At 35.9% G+C, this 20564-nt stretch overlaps 1 protein-coding gene across 14 annotated transcripts in view; it reads right to left on the bottom strand.

The window, feature by feature from the left end:
* CNTN4 (contactin 4) overlaps positions 1-20564 on the bottom strand; it is a 936745-nt gene that overhangs the window by 663145 nt on the left and 253036 nt on the right. The window lies entirely within an intron of this gene.

The following is a 20564-nucleotide window of genomic DNA, read 5'->3' as shown; positions in this document are numbered from 1 at the left end:
TACCCTTTATCATGTTCAGAAAGTTTCCTTCTATTCCAATCCTTTGCAGTATTGGAAAACAAACAAGTAATCAAGCCCTCAGCATTGCTGCAAGTACCTGTGAATCTGGTCCTTCAAGCAGTGAAGCTTGGTTGTCACTGTGGGCCCTGAGGGGAGGAGAGAGGCATAGAATAGATGGAAACAGTGGTAACTGGGGGACAAATGGAAGTGTTCCACAAGATGGTGCAATGATGGATATAGGACACATTAAATTTCACCAAAAATATATAAAGTCTATAGGCTAAAATGTAAACCATAATGTAACTAAAAATTTAGAAAATTGTACAGTCTAAAATATAAACCATAATGTAAGCCAAAATGGAACCATTTTTGATAGCTATGTTTCAATATCTGTACATAAGCTACAGCAAATATAACATGAATATGTAAAAAGATCATTGCTGGGGAAGGAGGAAAATGGTTTGATGTTGGATATATGGGAGTTCTCTATATTGTATATGTTACTTTCCTGTGATCTAAAACTTTTTTGAAGACAAAAATAAAAATTTGAAAAAAATAAATAAAGGAAGTAGACATGAAGGAAGGAATGAAAAACTGTCTTGCCACTGTACACAGGGCAACACCTATTACAGTGATGAAAAGCAAAAAGTCAAAAGCAAAGTTTTATGATATTTCTCATTTTTTAATAGCCCAATTTATTATTACTTTATTTTAGTTTTTCTAAATTACTATGTATTCTATTTCTAATCTTTAAACCTATCATTACTACTTCATTTTCCTATTAATTGAATTTGGCAATATAATAGACTTCATGCTTGAAGAAGTTTTAGACTTCAGAGGGGTTCTACTAAGGCAAGGGAGGAATACTGGTGTGGGGTGTTATTGATGGGGGACACATGGTCAGGAGGGAGTTCTCCAGGGCATGTATATAAGGTTTATAAAAATGTTTGGATATTTGTTGGCTATTTTCATAGTAGTTAGAGTTACAAATGACAACTGAGGGAATGCTGAGTTCCTAGCCAGGGGAGCCCTGTCACATTCCCCAATGGAACAACAATCCCCCAAATGCAAGGGCAAAGACCGGGGAAGAAAGATGGTCCAATGATGAGCCCCTGATACTGATGACTAAGCTTATGAGCTTGTGTGCTTGAAATTTCAACTAGACCTAGGGCTGCAGGGTGCCTAAGAGTTACCGCCTAAGAGTCTCCATGTTGCTCAAATGTGGCCATTCTCTAAGCCAAACTCAGCATGTAAATTCATTACCTTCCCCCAGCGTGGGGCATGACTCCCGGGGGCAAGCCTCCCGGGCACCGAGGGATTACTACCAATCACTAACTGGTGATGCAACTAGAAAAAGACCTTGAATAAAAGGGGGAAATCATAAAGATAAATGAGTTTATATGACTAAGAGTCTTCAAAAAAGAGTGGGTAGCACTTACACATGCCTCAGGAGGATCCCAGAGACAGCCAACGTAGATACAACCCTTGGTACTGGTGCTCCTGAGGGCTACAGAGACACATAGGTTCTACCATCATAGCAGTTGGCTCTGGAGTTCAGTACCTTGTCAGTGGGCCCTACTTTGGAATTTGTGTTCCTAGGTATGATGGAGTTGGACTCAGATATGACCTTTCTACACATGCCTCTTCTGTCACTTTTACTGAACCTGTGGTTGGTGCTGGGGTTGGTGTATACACAGGTTACTTGAATCTCTGAACTGGCCATGTGCCACCTGGGTCCAGAGCCTCAGCAGAGTAGCAACTCCTACTCTCTGGTTTGTTGGACTTACCCAGGTCTGCTAACAGGGAGGTGAAGGTGGTCAGTCAGCACAACAAGGAACTGTGGGATCTAAGACCCCTCTGGATGAGAGGTGGAGTGGACATCACCATCCCAGGGTCCAAAGGATGGAGGAATAAAATGACCCTAGCAATGGAAGAAACTGTAGCACTGATGTGGAAAAAATGGCCATGGTAGTTGCTGAGGGCAGGGACAGGGAAGAAGAGATGTGATGTGGGGCATTTTGCGACTTGGAGTTGTCTGAAATGATATTGCAGGGACAGATGTTGAACATTATATATCCTGCCATAACCCACTGAATGAACTGGGGGAAAGTGTAAACTACAATGTAAACTATAATCCATGAGGTGCAGCTGTGCTCTAAAATGTATTCATCAAATATATGTGAATGTGCCACAATGATGAAAGAGGTTGTTGATATGGGAGAAGTGGGGGAAGAGGGTGTGCGGGGTATGTGGGAACCTCTTATATTTTTTAATGTAACATTTTTTGTGATTGATGTATCTTCAATAAAACACAATAAAAATAAATAAATGCTCATTAAAAAAATAAAGTAACTGTGCCCAGGAACTGCCCTAGGAGAGGAGTTGTGAAGTTGGAGGGTGGGTCTTCTCCCACAGCAATGTCTGATTTTCAAATGATAAAATTCCACTACCACCTCAAAAAAAAAAAAAAAAAGAAATGTAAGAGAGAAAAGTCTGAATTCTCCTATCTTTTATTGTTTTGGTCCTTCCATTTCCTTATTATTACAGGGGTATAGTAGAATTTGAAGAGATAGAAATTGTGTTTAATTTAATTCTATTTCATTAAGGTTAATTTGACTGGGCCTGTGAAATAGTGGATGACATGATCAATATGGAGATTAAAAAAGTAGGGAGAGATCATGGATAGATCATGGAGAACATTGAATGTCAAGAGCAAACTCTAGACTTAATGTCATAGTTAACAGGGAATATTTTTATTCACATCAGGGACCTCGGAGGAGGTGTTTCAAGAAAATGAATCCTCAGAAACTACTGGGGAGGTACAGATGAAAAAACCACCAGACTGAACCACAAAATGTATTTGGCGTTGAGAAAGAGAAAAAAGATGCTATATATCTTAATACCTGTACTTATCGTAACATTTTCTAATCTTCTTCCAGTCTTATCTCCCATCATAAAATAATAATATTGAACTAAATAATTACTATGGGATCTTTCAAAATTGAAAATATAGAAATATGCTTAAATCACCAGGTAAGATACAGATAACATAAAAAATATTGTATTATAACTTCCTCACCCCCAAAAGATTTATAAATAGTGTGACAAATGACTCCAATAGAAAATTAAGTCACACTGTTATTAATATTACTTTGCGGACTATGAAAATAGTAGATTTGAGGCAGAACAAAAAAAATAAAAAAACAAAAGAAATTGTCTAAGACTGGTTATTTTCATAGCAGTGATCTAGATTCATGATGGAGTTGTCTCTCTTAAAAACAGTAACAATACATTTTTTCCCTTAACTTTGTTGGAGTCACTATTAGGTGCTTTAAGTTACCAGGTTCTTCCAATTCATAAGAGCAGGTTTTGCATAATTTTCCCTCTTGCAACTCTGAAACCACTATGCAATATACCATCCATTGACTTCACTTGCTACATCAGCAAGACCTGCACTAAAACTATTTAACTATCCTCCAGAGAATTAGCTAAATTAAAAAAGATCTAGAATAGCTATATTGTCAGGAAAATGCCAGACAGCACTTTTGAAATGTTCCATGTGATGATCTGGCCCCAGCCAACATCTGAATGTTTTCAAAATGGAAATTCTATTGTCATCCCTTTGCAGTTTTGGAGGTAACACTACTTCCTTTTCTGTCATACCAGCACTTATTGGTCCTTGGAGATAGAAAGAATAACAAAATAGAAAGAATAAAACCAGCAAGGTAGCACTATGGAGGCTGGATAACATGGTACTTTCCAATTTTCTGAGTTCCTATCTGACTCTGTGCTAGGTGACTTATAAATATCCTGACAACTCTGAGATAAGTATTATTTTCATTTTATAGGGGATGGCTCAAAGGATTAAAGTTAACTCTGCCAGTCAGTTTCAGTACTAGAGTTTAACGACAGGACTGTGTAATTTCCAGATTTAATTTGATTGAACTATACAATGTTGCCACCAACAACAAAACAAAACAAGGTTAAGGAGTCACATTGAAAGGAGACAGCACCACATTCAAGCAAAGCTCAGGCTCTTACCAGCAGGAACACAAAGTTGCCTCGTCAGTTATAAATATTCCATTCTTCAGTGATCATTAAGAAGCAATCATATAACTGAAATATGCAATACACACTATTTTCTATTTGTGGGAAATCACCTACATTAAGAGTATAGATTATGTGTTACCTTACTATTTATTGTTTCGGTCTTTGGCAGAATGACTACATTCCATGCTTTATGAAGCTTGCTATCAATACCACCTTGAGGATGACTTTAAATTATACAAAAAGCCACTCTGAGGACAATGCTGACCAGTTGCTCTCCATTTCCACAGAAGTCTATAAAAAGAGGAACAAGTTAGACTGAAATTTTCGGAGACAGCATTGGGGTGTAGTTTAAAGAGAAAAGGTTTGGAGGCACATGCATGAGGACCCAAAATGCAGCTCTCAGGAATTATTAACCAAAGGACTCTGGATAGAGTTTCCACATATACATCATAGGAACAAAATTAATATTATATGGGTGCTGTAAAGTTTAAAATGAGACTAATAAAGTACCTGGCCCCTGTACATTGTAGGGGGAAAGGTATAGTTTTGGGAGTCAGATACTAGTTCTCAGCATATGTTTACAAGTTACAAGCTGTGAGATCATGAACTAGACCTTGCATGAACTAGACCTTTCTGACTTAAAAGGAGGGAAACAACGCCTGCTGTAGATATGACGTGCTTACTCTAGTTCTGGCACTTAATAAATAACCAAGGAACGTTAGTTAGTTCCCTCTTACACAGGAGACATTTGAACCATCTTGCCTCTCTTCCTTTGGTAACACATAATAAGTAATGTCTTACCACTAGGTGATTAAAAACCTGGTTCACCAAGGAAGGGATGCAGAAGGGAGACTAGGTGGACATTTTACATCTGAGAGGATCAGCCAGGCTCTGATCAGATACAGAAACGTGCAGCACTTACATCATTAAAGTGTGCTGTGGCTATGCTCCTGTAGAAACTTAAGACTACGCTGTTCTCTGGTTGCTTTATTTAGGCTTTAAGTGTGCATCTTATCATAGTCACTCCCCTGCTTAAATTTTCCTTTTGTTTTTAGAATAAAGTTAATAATCCTTTTTTATATAGCTTATAGGACCTCGGCAGATCTGGACCTTACCTAATTCTCAAACTGCTCTCCTTAAATGCAACACTTCAGCATACTCGTCTCTGTACAGTTTTTTGCAAGCACCAAGTTCTTTCCTACCTCCATCCCTTGGCCTCCATTGTTCCTCTGCTTGGTGAGCTCCCTTGGCCTTTCTGCTTATCATAAAGCATTATCAATTATAAATTTTTATAATTATTTGTTCAGCATCTCCCTCAGATGCCATCAAATTATGGGCCCCATGAGAGCAATGCCTGTGTCCATCCTGTCCTGATCGAGCCCTAGGGCCTGTTCACATGGTCAACGCTCATTGTACATGGGATGATGTGGCTCAGCTATTTTATGTAGAAAAAAATTGTTTACTTTATGAAAGAAAATATTTCATTTTATTTCACAGTGGAATATGTAATTTCCTAAAGAAATTGCTCATCTCTCATTCTACCATAGCTGCATAAATTCACTAATTAATTAACTTCGTCTTTACAATGTAGGCAGAACATATGTGTGATAATCACATCAAAAGTCACAAAATGACCTTAAGATATAGTATAGATGAGGGTTTCTCCTCCTTGGCATCTCTGATATTTTGGGCCAAATAATTCTGTGTTGTGGTGGGCTACCCAATGCCTTGTAGGGTGTTTAGCAGCATCCTTTGGTTTCTACCCACTTAAATACTTAAGCACTCTTCAGTTATCAAAGCCAAAAATGTTTCCAGACATTGTCAAATGTCTCCTGGGAGACAAAATCATCCTTGGTATAGAGTACCTGTATTAAAACACAGTCCTTAGTCTCGAAAGGCTACAAACCTAGGTAGGAGGGTTGGGGGTAACACAGGTACCCAACTGAGGAAGCGACACCAATAAAATTCTATTAAATTTAAAGAAGACTGTCTCATTTTTTTAGGATTTAGCATTTCACCATCTATTGTCTCAAAGTGATTGTACTATATTCACAGTGCTAGGCACTTCCGTACCTATATTAGAAGCTGCTTCAGAAAAGCAACAATATATCACATAACATCCAAGTCAAAACACCTATAATTCAGAACACCTATAATTCTAATTTATGATGTCAGAAGAAAAACTGAAATCCACACCAGTGTTTCTAAAGAGGTAAGTGTTGAGCATTTAGACATTTTTTAAGTCAGTTTTTAGCATTTTGCAAGATTGTGTTCACATTGTTGGGCAAACACAGAAGACTGAAATTCTGGGAAAACTATATATACTTTTTCAGTATTTCCGGTTCAGTGAAAGATGGTATAGAATTGTTTAGGAAGGGGAAAAGGAAAAAGCAAACCTGAAAGATTCCAGAAACATTACTGAAGACTAATATGTTTTTTACTGCTAGAAACAAGGCAGAGGAAATTAATCCTTAATTCATGCTTAATTTAATCCTTAAAAATTGAGCTTTTGTTAAGGAGGCTCCTGTGCTTTGCCATCTCCTACTTACCCTTCACGATTACCATCCTGTTCTAATGTCTGCCCTCCTGTGAAGCTTTCCATATACTCTGTTTCAAATAGTTCAATAGTTTTAATCACAATATATAGTGATTATCCTTTCACCTGTTTTTTATTTTACTTTGACCATTAATTTCTTTAAGGCATAGTTATACTGCACAGTATTTAGAATATGGCAACAACATAACTATCTGTTTAACAAGCAAATGAATGAGTCAACAGACAATCAAATATACATAGCTCATCACATGCTACTTTGGGTTTGACTCAGTCTTATTTAGTTAGAAAATGATTTATTAAAGACCATATTGATAAAAAAAAAAAAAAACCTTGAATTAAGTGTCACTGCCAATAGGAAAGAGAACATATAAGTTTTAAGTATCAGACATACCTGCAAATCCAGAGAAGAGTTCCTAAATAAACATAGTGGTAGAGCCACCTCTTTATAATAATTACATAATTGCATTCAGTTCTCTCCAACTGGACAGTGAGCCTGGCTATAAAATCTGAGTCAATTGAGGTTCAGCTAATTAAATGGTGGTAACCTGACTGATGTTATCTGTATCAAATAAAATCTTACAAAGTTATAATTTCATTATGTCAGGCTTCGTAGGTTGATTAAATCCTGGAAATAAATATTTACTATAAGTTAGTATGAGAAGATGACTGTTTTATTTGTATGAGGTAAAAAGGCCCAGAATGATTAAATGTCTGAAAGTAAATAGGGCATATTCATGCACCAGCAGCACTTAACTGCAACTAGGGGACAGGGGAAAATACCCTTTGGAGAGGCTTTTGTAATTATAAAAGAAACAAATGCATGCTGTTGCACATTGGCCCAGCCATATTTCTTCATTCATGATATAAGTTGGTATTATATAAAAAGGACCTAACTCTCCTTGATCACACTAACTATACTTAGACTGAAAAATGATTTTTCCAAAACTCTAACAAAACTCCCATATGGCAGTTCATTACATATAACCAATAAAGTGACACTAATAATGCTATTAGAGGTACACGATGAAAAATGACTGGGCATTTTAGTTCTGATTTGTGTTGCCATTATTTACCATTAACCCTCACTTATACATGCTAATAGGGGAAGCATTGGTGTGGGGAATCTGAAATAATAGATCATCCCCAAATCATTTTTAACTGCCTCTGGAAAGCATGCTAACCTTATTTTTTCTTCAAAAAGTGTACATTACTAATTTTTCAGTTTTGGTTGCAATTAAAATTTGTTTGCAATTAACCAAGAGCATTTCAGATGCCAGAGGTGGGGAAAGAGAATTATCATTTTGCTGTAGCGTATTCCCAAAGACATTAAATGTTTCAAGGAATGAGAAGAAAAGAATATTTGCTGACTGCTTAACAAGCTAAGCACTGCTTAAGTGCTCTTTAAAATACTGCCAATTAATTCATATTATGCTCTGAGGTACATGTCATTATCCCTATTTATAAGGGCAAAATTTGAGGCACAAAATGGTAAGCTTGCCCGAGGTTAGAAGACTGCCATGACATGTTATTTCAAATGTTAAGTGGACTGTGATATTTATCTTAGACAGAAATATTATTTCCTGTTTTTTGTTGAGCACCCTAAATACAAAGCCAGTAGTAGAAACTTTAAAATCAAAAGAACTGATTTTGTTCCAGAGGTTCCCATATGTACACTAAAGAACAATGTTGCATAAGGGGTAAACAGATATCCCAAAATCACTTATGTTACTTAGTAGGATTATGTATCAAATAACTGTTAGTCATGAATTTTATTATATAAAAGACAGTGTGAGGAGTTATTTTTAAAACTTCTAAGTGAAAAATGATATATTCTATAGGGTATTCTTTCAGACAGGCATTAGTCAGCCAAAGAAGTGCTGATACAGAGTACCAGAAATCTTTGGCTTTTATAAAGGGTATTGATTTGGGGTAAAACTTACAATTACAAGACCCTAAAGAGTCCAACTCAAGGTTCCTTTCTCACCAAAGTCAGTTGCCATGTTTTGAAGTAAGATGGCTACTGATCTCTGCAAGCGTTCAGCCTTCCTCTCTCTCAACTACTGGCTAGTATAGGGCTCATCTCTCACGCCAGAGCTTTAGCTGTTTGAGCCTTCTCCTTTCTGTCACATGGCAGAACTGAAATGACCAAGTTCTCTCCTCTTCTGTGTCTTCTTCCGTGTGTCTTCTTGAATGAATGTCCATTTATATAGCCCACCAAGGAGATGGGGACTTAAACTGAATTACACCCTACCGATGTGGTTGAATCAAAGCCCTAATCTTAACATAATTTAATCAGAGGCATTTCAGCTGAATCTAATATAATCAAAGGAGATCATACCAAGAGGAGCAGACCAGTTTACAAACAATCTCTCTTTTTGGAATTCATAATCTCAAACTGCTATAAGATGTATATAGAGTATCATGGTATTTAAAATTTACAGATGTTAAAGCACGATACCTAAGTGCCTAAGGATTAAGAAGATCTTGCCTATTTATAGCAGTTAACCAAGGCTAAAACTACACATTGCAGGATATCATTGGAATTGGAATCTCTTTGTTTCTGTATTGAGAAAGGATATAGCTTGTTCACTGGTAGGGTCCTTAATAAATCTGAGTTTTATTCCCATCTCCACTTTAGCCCAAGTTACTCATCTTGTTGCTGAAAATATACTCTCCCCTGTCAACATTTTAGTATCAATCAACAATCTCTCTGCATCCTGGGCTTTGCTTTGAAAAAGTTTGGCTGAAAAACAGATAAACCTGTCTTTCTGTGTATATGTTTATGTTTACAATACCTGCTTGAACTGAAAACCAGACAGTGGTAATGAATTAAAGCTATGTAGGCAGTAATTTTACTAAAGTGAACAAAAGCGGATGGAATCAACATAATAAATATGAGAGTCCCTGAAGCATGATAGAGTCAACAGACTTTAATTCCAACACTGCTATAAACTAGGTTGTCCTCAAGCAAGTTGCCTAACTAAACCCAAATTCATTTTGGTTAGGTGTAATATATGGAGCATTCCTTTCTGTTTGAAAAATTCAATGATTCTATATAGAAACCACATTTCAATGTTACTCCTACTTAAAGTATGAGTCTGTAGAGCAACAGCATCACTTTTGCCTGGGAATTTATTGGAAATACAAAATCTCAAGCCCCAATCCAGGCTTAGTGCAGCAGAGTCTCCATAGTGAATAAAATTCCCAGGTGATCTGTAGGCAGAGCCAAGTTTTAGAAGTACTGATCGAGATACCAAGTTGCAATAACGAACATGCACCATGCCATCTAGTCTACACCAATCAAATTGCGTTGACAGTCTTGGGATTTATAGTAAAGATGGGCAAGATTTTAACAGCACTTAAATGTTTCCTGGAAAAATTCATTCTCAGTTAAGAGTTAGTCTTCATAAGAGATATCAAAAGAACAATCATCCCTTTTGTTTATTATATAGAGCAAAAGGAAGAATAAACTGCCTATACTAATTTCTGGATCAGAGTTGGCTAGACAGTGAGCAGCCCCACCCATCAGCAATGGGAAATGGAAACCTGAGACTTGTATTGAATTTTCTTTGATACAGGATTAGCAGTCAGGAAGCACTGAGCGAAACAAGCACCCAGGTCAGAGCTAAGGGGGATTATAGAAGGCAGAGAGGCAGTGACTCCCTGGTGGAAGTGTTCACACTATATTGATGAGCTCACCTCTCTACAATTTTAGTTAGATCACAAGGGAAAACTTCCAGCAACTTGTTGCATATGAAAGAAACCTCTGGGTTGGCCAATCATTTGACGGTTTCTCTTAGTACCCATTTCTCACAGACACCACTGAAAAGGAAGTCCTTGCTATTCTGTACTAAAAACTGAATAATAAGAGCAGTTGTATGTTTGGATTTCATCCTACATATACTTGCTACATATGCTTGCTAGCTGAGGATTTTGTGACACTCCTTGTATCCTTAAAGTAAGCCAACTTCTTGCTCAGAAGTTAAAGGGGGTTGCTGTGTTCTCACAACTATAGTTTGACGGACGAAGGCATTGATTAAATGTGCCCAATGATGGCATATTTTTGATGTACGTTTTATAAAGACCAAAAATCCTTGAATTCAGCTTTGTAGTTTGAGTTCATTGACTGAATGTGTGGGTGATCTTAGGCAAAATATCTCTAGTTCTTTATACATCCATACTCCAAGAACTCAAAAAGTGGACAAAAGTCCCCCACAATCCCTTGATTCACAGTTCAAACATTAGGACAAATGCTAAAGCTACTTGAGAAACAGGCAAACTGCTCATAATTCAAGGATGTTACTAAGCAGATATTAGCTTTGGGCAGTAAGAACAACGCTGGCAACTTCACATAGCTAATACAGCTTCTGAGGCTGCCCAATTTACTGACAGAGTACGGTTTATCCACTGGGAGGCTGTGACTCACTATTCTCCCAACTCCCCTATGTAATCTGACACAATATATCCCCTGGACACTTCCTGCTGCTAACGCTCCTATTTCTATCTTGGAGCCTTTCAATTTGTATTTTCCCCAAATGGCTTATGTCTGCTTGTCAAGTGGGATTCTCACCTCACTTGGAACTCCTGGCTCTTTGATGAGGAAGAGCAGGCTGGCAGGGAGAGCTGGCATGCCACGCAAACTGTGTAAGCAATCAACAGCTTCTTTACAGCCAAGTGTGATTTTCTGCAGCACCAGCCCAAAGTAGCACAGCATAACTGTCTCCTGCTAACATCAGATTCTCATGCACAAAGTCCCTATTGTGTACTATAGTTCCATCTTGCCAAAAGTAAGTTTGGGGTGCAACCAGCCTACTTGGACATCACCACAGTGGGTGCATTTCTTGAATCCTGTGTGCATAACCTCTTAACTGGCACTTAAGGTTCAGGAATATTTGATTTCTGTTCACCTGTAGCAATATAAACACCGATTATGAATTCTGACTTTGGATTCAAGATGGAAATGAGTCTGAATCCCAATTGGGTTGCAGATTTACTCTGAGACACTGGGAGACTTGAAAATCACCACTCTAGAAGCTCAGGAGCTTCACCAGTAAAATGGAGAAAATTTTTGAAACTAACTTTGGTTTACATTATAAGAATTAAAGAAGAAAATATACTTGTAATGATTAGGAAAATGTCTGGCAGACCATAAGTGCTCAAAATACGTAATTATTATTACTATCATCACCATGTGAAGTCTACATATTTATAAAGCATGCACTGTAAACTCTCTAAATGTTTCATAAGGAGAGTAAAGACACTCTCCTTCCATCCCTGAAGGAGCCAAAAAATAATTATAAATTCTCACTGACCATCTAGATAAGGAAGACTCCAGAATTGTGGAAAGAACATGGCTCTCAACATTAAAACTTCTGTTTCCTCTGACTCTGTGTGACCTCGGACAAGTCAGTAACATCGAGTATCCAGGTTTCCTCAATTTTCAAATGAGGGATTTGTCCTGGATGTTCCCTGGGGTTCTTTTAACACTTGATGTCCTGTGAGTACTGTGATGTTTAATGCTCTCACATTCAGGATAGGGGTTGTTCTACACAGTTCTCTAATTGTACAATAAACAGAACTTGAGCTTCAGGAGTCAATATAGTTGAGGTAAGCACAAAACAGAAACTTTTAAATATATAGAATTGGCAAGGCATGGAACTATTTATCTTTCACAGTAATCATAGGATATAAGTTAGGCCATTTTCATTTCAGGGTATATAATGTGTGTGGCACTGCTTTAGTGGGGATAAGTTAGGCTCTGCTGCAATAACTTGGGAATCTTCATGGCTTAAAATATTGAAGTTTAATTTCTCTCCCACACAAAGCCTGATGCCATCTGCCCACTTTTCTCCCAAATTTTCTTTGTTACATTTTGTCTTGCTTAAATTTTCTTTGGTTAGTAAGATATCTGGATAGTTCCTAATTAAATTGAATTCATAAGAATCAATTAAATATTGACTGAGAGGCATTCATTTCTAGCTCTTTCTTGAATAAAAAAAGTAATGAAGGAACATCAAAAGGAATGTATGTCATCAATGAATAATAGCTTTAGAAGTGCCTTGAAGGAAAACCACCCTTAGAATTCTACTCTATTTTTTTTTTCTTTATTTGGGCATAATTACTATGTCTATATCTTATACTAGTGTATAGCACTCTACAGCAATTGCCTGCTTCTTTTGTTAAAAATTATTAGCATCAGGACAAATTTGTCTTTATGTACTTTTGATGCTCCTTTTAGTTCACCGTCATCAACCACTTGGTAGAGGTTTTTATTTTCCCGCTATTTTTCTCCCTGTAGAGTACAGATGAGGTTAAGAGGATTATTCAGCAGCTGTGTCCAACCACCTGCTCTCCAAATCCTCGGCTTTCAAGCTCTTAAGAACACTGCTGGGGATACCTTAGGTTCTGTCATTATCAACACGGTTAATCCTGTACTTCCCTAAGACTCGGCTTCTACCTACTTTGAAGGTATCTGTAATTATGGCTCTCCTTTTAAAGCCTCATTCTTCTAGCAAAGATCCAGTTAGCTTTCATCTTATCTCTAATCTTTTATTTCAAAGGTGGATGGAAAGTAAAATAACCACGACCACTTCTCTAAGACACATTCAGTCCTCAACCTTTGGAACAAGTGCCTGTCTAACTTCAAAATAGATCTTAATGGGAAGAGTGGATTGCTCTAATTCTTCCAAGCCCTGCCCCGCTAGGCTCACTGGAGGTATGTTAACACCCTCCTGTTATATGATATTGCATCCTTGTCAGATAAATTTGACTGTTTTTTTCCCTTCAATTTCACTGCCTGACCCCAAGGGTTTAAGCCTCTCAAATTTCTCTAGATTGTTTTTGATTGCTTTGTTTCTGATCGTACTCCTTTCATTATATTGGTATATCAGCACTCCATCTGAGATCATATTTCACTTTGCCTTTGTATGTCTCCACTGTGTAATATTAGCCAAATTCATGTGTTTATGAAATCAAAGCTATGCTAACCTTCTGTAGATAGTCTGTCAGCCCCCGCAACCCCACCACAAAACCTTCAGGAAGCAGGTTGGAGTTTTAATAAATTATCTGCCTAATGTTAGGGCGGATATGTCGATAATTTTTTTCCTTATAATTTACATGGCTAAAACTGAGGTTACAGCCATTCATTGGCCTCTTGGGTAATATCTCTTAGCAAATCTTTGACTCTGATAATCTGTAGCCTTTTGCCCTCCTTTAAAAAGGAGACTCCATAAGGAATTGTACCATATTTTGGGTAATCTATGAGGTTTACATTTTGTGAAATTAGAAGGTCGATTCAGTACTCAATGTTTTAAAGACTTTGTTTTGCAATTTTGACTGTATGTCTTACTTTAAATATGACACAATAAAAATATACCCTAACTTATTTTTCCATGTGAAGGAAGCAATAATACAGGCTTACTTTGGAAAGCCACTTGAAGAATTATTTTATAGCAGCAAATCATTGCATTTAATTAATTAATTTATTTAATATATATATATTTATATATCACCTCTTGAGAGGTAATTTTAGAGTCATGTAGTAAAAAATAGTTACGCTGGAAATAATTCAATAATTAAATTTTACAATACTTGGAATGGAATTTTCTTAAAAATTTGTCAAAACTAAACTTGCATACCATAGAACAGAGAATCCACTTGTCTGTATTATCTAGTCCCAGCTTCTCATTTTGTAGATGGGGAAATTTAAGCCCAAAGAAGTTTAATGATTTGTCTAACAACTGGTTAATAAGAAAGTGGAAAAAAGACAGGAGCCCTAACTTTCGGTCTTGGTGATTGTTCCCATTTGCTCACATAGAAAGATGAGCCATGGAGTTAGGAAAGCATTGTGGGTAATGTAATTTGAGCACTTTTTCTAAAGCATTAGAATGTTGATGCTGGAGATTTCCAATTTTAGAAATATGGTGGACTGGCCTAATTCAGACCAACTCCCATCCACTAACAAAGAAATAATGAATAAGATATAATCAAAACAAGATTTTTAAAAATGCAATCAAACTTAAACAAAAAAAAGGGGATCCTGAAGATGTCATAAGTGAACAGAGGAATCAAAGATAAAACAATAAGTTTTACCTAATGGGGTGGCAGTTCAGGGATATAATGGTCTTTGCTATAGGATTTAGGGGTATTGACCCAGGGTGTTAATATGCAATGACATTCAGGAAACATAGTCTTGGGCCACAGGAAATAGATCAGAGACCCCTGTATAAAGCATGATCCCCTAGATCTTGACAAGAAACTGCAAATACTATGCCAGTTGGTTTCAAGAATAAGTACTGAATTTTGTTGTCTAGGACAAAATAACATGTGAGCAAGAAAAAAATTTAGTTAGTTCTAAGAAGAAGCTTGAGGAGTCTGCTCATGATTCCACAGGTTCTCTTTATTTTGGCTCATGCATGCCCACATGGTGCCTCCATGCATGTGTGTTCCTAGAGAAATGCAATGAGCAGAGCTTCCCTGTCGACCTACGTTGGGCCTGTACATGAGAGAAAAATAAACTTTTGTTGTTTTGAGCCTTGAGACTTTGGGTTTTTTGCTACTGAAGCAAGAACTAGCTGCCCTGACTGATTCAAAAAGTTAAACAGCAAATTAAACATTGATGAAGAAAAAAAAATCACAAAGCTGGAAGAATAAAATGAGGAATTTTCCCAGGGTACTACATGGATATGTAAAAAAACCAGAAAATTTGAAAGTGTGGCTAAGAGTTATGGACCATAAATAAATAAATGGCACAAAATATATCAAATTAGATATTCAAAAAGGACAACAGAATAAAATATAGAATGTCAAAATAAAAAGAAATAATGAATGAGAATTTTCTAAAGCTGATAAAAAGAAATGTGCTTTCAGATTGGAAAATAGAATGAATATCAAACAAGGAAAACCAAAAATAAATGTATACTTGGATAAATCATATTGACATTAAAGAACTCCAAACATAAAGAAAAATCTTAAAAGCAAACAGAATAAAAAGACAGATTACTTAAGAAGTACAGTAATTTGACGAACAGAGACTTCATTGCTTGCAGTAATAAAGGACAGAAAACAATGGAACAGTATCTTCAAGGTACTAAGAGGAAAAATGCTGTCAACCTGGAATTTTACCTAGCTTAACATTATTCAAAATTGTTGGTAAATGAATATGTAAAGATACGTAAAAATCAGAGCTTACAATTTATAAAACTTTCTTAAACAACTATTTAAAGGATAAGTAAAAGAAATTTGAGCTCAAAAGAAAGTGGGTTACTGGAAGCAATGATGAACAAATAAATTGGTAAATAATAGAGAAATCTATACAACTTAAGCCTTGACTTTATTAAAAGTAATTACAATATTATTTATTGGAAGAAAAATAGGGTTGAACTAAAATACTATGTATACAACAGTAACTTGAAATTCTGAAAGGCACAGAATTAAAGAATTTTACATTTTGTTTGGGAAACTATAAATTTTGGCTTTGCTAAGTTTAAAATTTAAGGAGGTCTACCGAAAATGGAAAAAAGAGTAAAAAAACCCCACAAAATTGTAAGATAGATTATTGGAGTACTGAAGAAAATTCAGTCAACCCAGTAGAAGGCAATATAAGAGAAATACGTAGGAAAAAAAAAACTGACACAAGGTAATAGAAACAATTTCTAAATATCTCAGAATTCAGAGTTAGTGTAAATAGACTCAAATTCCATGTTAAAAGAATTATTAGTATGAAAGCTCTATGCTATCAAAAGGAGACATATCTAAAATGACACAGAAAGTTTGGAAACAAAAGAGTAGTAAAAGGAATCTGGCAAATGCTAATTAAAATAAAGCAGGTGTTGTAATATCATTATCATATAAAATAATTAAGATGGCAAAAAGCATTACTGAGAAAGAAGGATATGACTCCATAATGATCAAAGGATCGATTCAACAGAATGGTATAAATGTGATGCCTGTTAGTGACAAATACCTTTTCCAAGTTCATGCAAGTTTATAGGAATGAAAAACTGTAACCTCTGCTTTACCATTGCATTCTTTCTTTTCTTCATGTTATGTGACATAATTTACACTTTTTTTCTTGTTTATTATCTGTCATCTCCACTAGAAAGTAAACCTAAAATTTCAGAGAACATGCATATGTCACCAGGCTCTAATATAGAGATGGGTATATAGCTGGTTCTCAATAGACAACAAATTACTGAAGTCTGTTATTCTCACCATGCACCATAGAACAATCCCTTCTATTATCCATAAGGAAAAGCATAACCAGCAACTGGATCAAATGGAGCAATTCATATCGTCATTTTCCTAATTAGGTTTAAAAACTTCCATTTGTTTTAAGATTACAATTTATAATCTACTTAAAAATAACTCCATTACCCTCTATATTTCCATGCTATGATTTTAATGTCAATTTCTGAAGACAAAGTCAAAAGTTACCTAAAAAACCTCTGCCATGTTACTAAAAGAAAAAAAATCATATGTAAATGATAAATTGATGAAGTATTGAGTTGGACATTTTTTATTAGCAGCTTATTTTCTTATTGGCAGTAGCTAAAATTTTACTCAGAAGCACATGCATAGAAACATTCTGCTGTAAAGCCACAGGGATGTGTTCTCTTAGTTCTAACATCACCGTCATGGTATGTTAACGCTCCTATCACAGCACAGGTAATGTTACCTCTGCTAGGGAAGGCTCTGTGGGCTACCAAGAGAAACACAGAGAGAATAAAAATCATGTTTCCCTGTTAAATATTTCCGTGCTATATCAAAAGTCCCTCAGGGACTGATTAAGCTCATTAAGTACTAGCAGAAAATCTAGCCAAACTCTTCTTTCTGGCTTAGATGTCATTAAAGGAAAAGCCAACCCCGTGAGAGCTGGACTGCCAAAAATCTAATGCTATAGCCTAATATTTACAAACAAATAACTCTAATTATAGAGTGGCAATTATGGAAGGTCTGTTTTATCAATGGCACCATGCGTGGCAAGAATTGCCATTTATTTTTCCTAATCCTCCCAATAAGCCAAGAAAATGGATAATAGTAACCTTATTTTACAGTTTGAACAATCTATGGTTTAGAGAGGTACTACGTGAAGGATGAAAAATATCAAGCCATCATGAACTTTGTATCATGCCATGAATCTTTATGAAGATTAATCTAATTTGGTCTTTGATCACAGAGGACAGGTCAGGACTTTTAATAAGCCATTGCACATGGATTTAAATGACAGCCCAATGAGTCTGTTCAATTTTTTACATTCCTTAGATGCTAAATCCAATGATAAATTTGTCTTTCTAAAACATGTATTTTCTAATCTGTTTTTTATCAATATAATTCACAATACTGTAAAAATCAGCATTTCAACATGTACACTTCAGGGGTATTTAACATATTCACATAGTTGTAAAACAATTACCACTATATAAATCCAGAACCTTTCCCTCACCCGAGAAAGAAAACTCCTAAAAATGAGCAGTCACTCCCCTTTCTCCCCTTTCCCCATCCTCTGGCAAACACTAATTTGCTTTGTTTCTATGGTTTTCACTTTTCCAGGCATTTCATATAAATGGAATCATACGCCATGTCACCTTCTGTGTAGGGCTTCTTTTACTTGTTTTCTAGATTCATCCATGTTGTCACATGTATCAGCATCTTATTTTCCTAACCTATTTGAGTCGAATAATACAGCTTCACAAAAGATGAAAATGAATAAAATTATCTTCTTCCATTTCCCCCCGATGTATAGGCTAGACTAAATTTTGTAATTACTGTGAAGAAACTTTACATAAAGAAAGTCCAGGAAACATTATAGTTTCCATTTTACTGATGGGCAAACAGAGACTCAGAGAGTTTGGGATATTTGCTGAAATATTACAACTGGAATTTGAGGGAAACGCTTTGAACACAAAGCCAAGATTATTCTCACTTAGCTGATGGACAAATGACAGAGACAACAAAATTGCCATTTTAGCTACTGAACCTATGGTTTTAGCTCACCACAAGCAAATACTTGAAGTAGAAGTAAGCACCTTCATTCCATCAATTCTTTGATTTCTTTCAAGAGAATCTGGAATTCACCATTTTATGTGAAATCTCCTGATAATTATGTGTTGGCAACAAATTAAACTTTGGTTTTTCCTTTTAGAATTAAAAAAAAAGAGCACATTTGTGATCCAAAATAAATCTTGTCTGGACCTTTCTCACCCATAGACTACCACTTTTACAACTAGTGGTAGGGGATGAAGGGGCAGCAGAGGGTCCCAGCCACACCTTAAGTAGGGACAGAGGAGGATCAGGAAAATTTGAGGGAACGTGACCATTCTACCTTTTAATCTTAATTCTGGATATGTCTAAGCACATAAAGTTTAAGACAGATGACTTGGTCAAGGAAGATGTCATATAATCCTGTATTCTTTCTATGGTTAATTTCTAAGAACATTCTTTGGGCAAACACTGCTAGGTTCTAGGATTACCAGAATCAACAGGAAGATGTGATTCCTGGCTTCACAGAGTCTTGAATAGAAGTATAAAATTAAGTCAGCCATTACAATATAATTTGATTATCATGTTGTTAACACTGATGTTAGCACAGGAGGAAAGCCTAATTCAGGCTAGAGAAATTAGAGAAGGCTTCATGGAAGTAAATATTCAAGTACTAATAGAAGAGTTGATCAAACAAAGATGAGAGGAGAGGGCAGCAGAAGAAAGAAAGAATATTCCCAGAAGAATAAAGAGAATAAGCAAAAGGAATGGGAAAAGAGGACACATTTGAGCAATATAAAGAAATTTAAATTGGTAGAACCAATTTTGGGAAGTTAGGGAAAGAAACCACATTAGAGAGGTAAGCAAGGTAAACAGATAATGCAGAAACATATAAGGCCTTATTAAAAGAATTGGGAATCATCAGTCATTAGGGAATTGTATCAATTAAAAAAAAACACAGTGAGATAACACTTGGCACATACAAGCATGGTTATTACTTAAAAAATAAAAAAGGGAAAACAACAAGTGTTGACAAGGAGGTGGAGAAATCAGAGATCTCAAGCATTGCTAGAAAGACCAAAATGGTACAGCCACTGTGAAAAACAGTTGGTAGTTCCTCAAAAAGTTGAACACTGAATTATAATATGACCCCAAAATTATACTCCTAGGTACATACACTCAAAGAATTGAAAATAGGAACCCAAACCTAGACTTGTATAGCCGCATTTTATTCACAATACCCAAAAGATGGAAATGACTCGTGTCCTTCAACAGATGAATGGATAAAACATACAGCAGAATATTATACCACAATAAGAAGGAATGAAGTCTTGTTACATGATACAACATGGATAAATGTTGAAACATTATACTAAGTGAAATAAGCCAGAAACAAAAGGACAAATATTGTGTGATTCCACTTTTATGGACTATCTAGAGAGGAAATGCCTAGAACAAGAAAATTAATAGAGACAGAGAATAGATTAGAGGTTACACAGGGCTAGAGGGAAGGGGTATGGAAGTCACTGCTTTATGGCTACTGAGTTTCTGTTAAGTTCTGGTAATGGATTATGGTGATGGTTGTAATTAAAGCTTCTGAATTGTAGATTTAAAATAATTAAAATGGAAAATTAAAAGAAAAGTATGGAATTGATGAATAGTGAAAATGAAAAATTTAGCAGAAGTTTGATGAAGCTGTTCAGATTAGTAATTTAGGAAGATTATGCTGCTATATTGAGTGGAATGGATTGTAGGAAGAAAAGACTAAAGGATGTTTTGAAAAATAAACAATGACAAATTCAGTTTGAAGCCCAAAATAGTTACAATTTTAAGACCTAGATATTTGTAGAAACTAATTAACTTAATCCTTGTGTTGACTGCTAAAATATCATCTCCTGTAAAAATATTTGATGACAGTGCAATACTCTTTACTTTATTTTTTATATACTTTCCACAATGTTCAATTTCAAGTTTCTGA

The sequence above is a fragment of the Dasypus novemcinctus genome, chromosome 26, assembly GCF_030445035.2.
Source record: "Dasypus novemcinctus isolate mDasNov1 chromosome 26, mDasNov1.1.hap2, whole genome shotgun sequence".
Taxonomy (NCBI): domain Eukaryota; kingdom Metazoa; phylum Chordata; class Mammalia; order Cingulata; family Dasypodidae; genus Dasypus; species Dasypus novemcinctus.
Note: the sequence above shows the minus strand (reverse complement) of the source record. Positions and strands in the feature narration are given on the sequence as shown.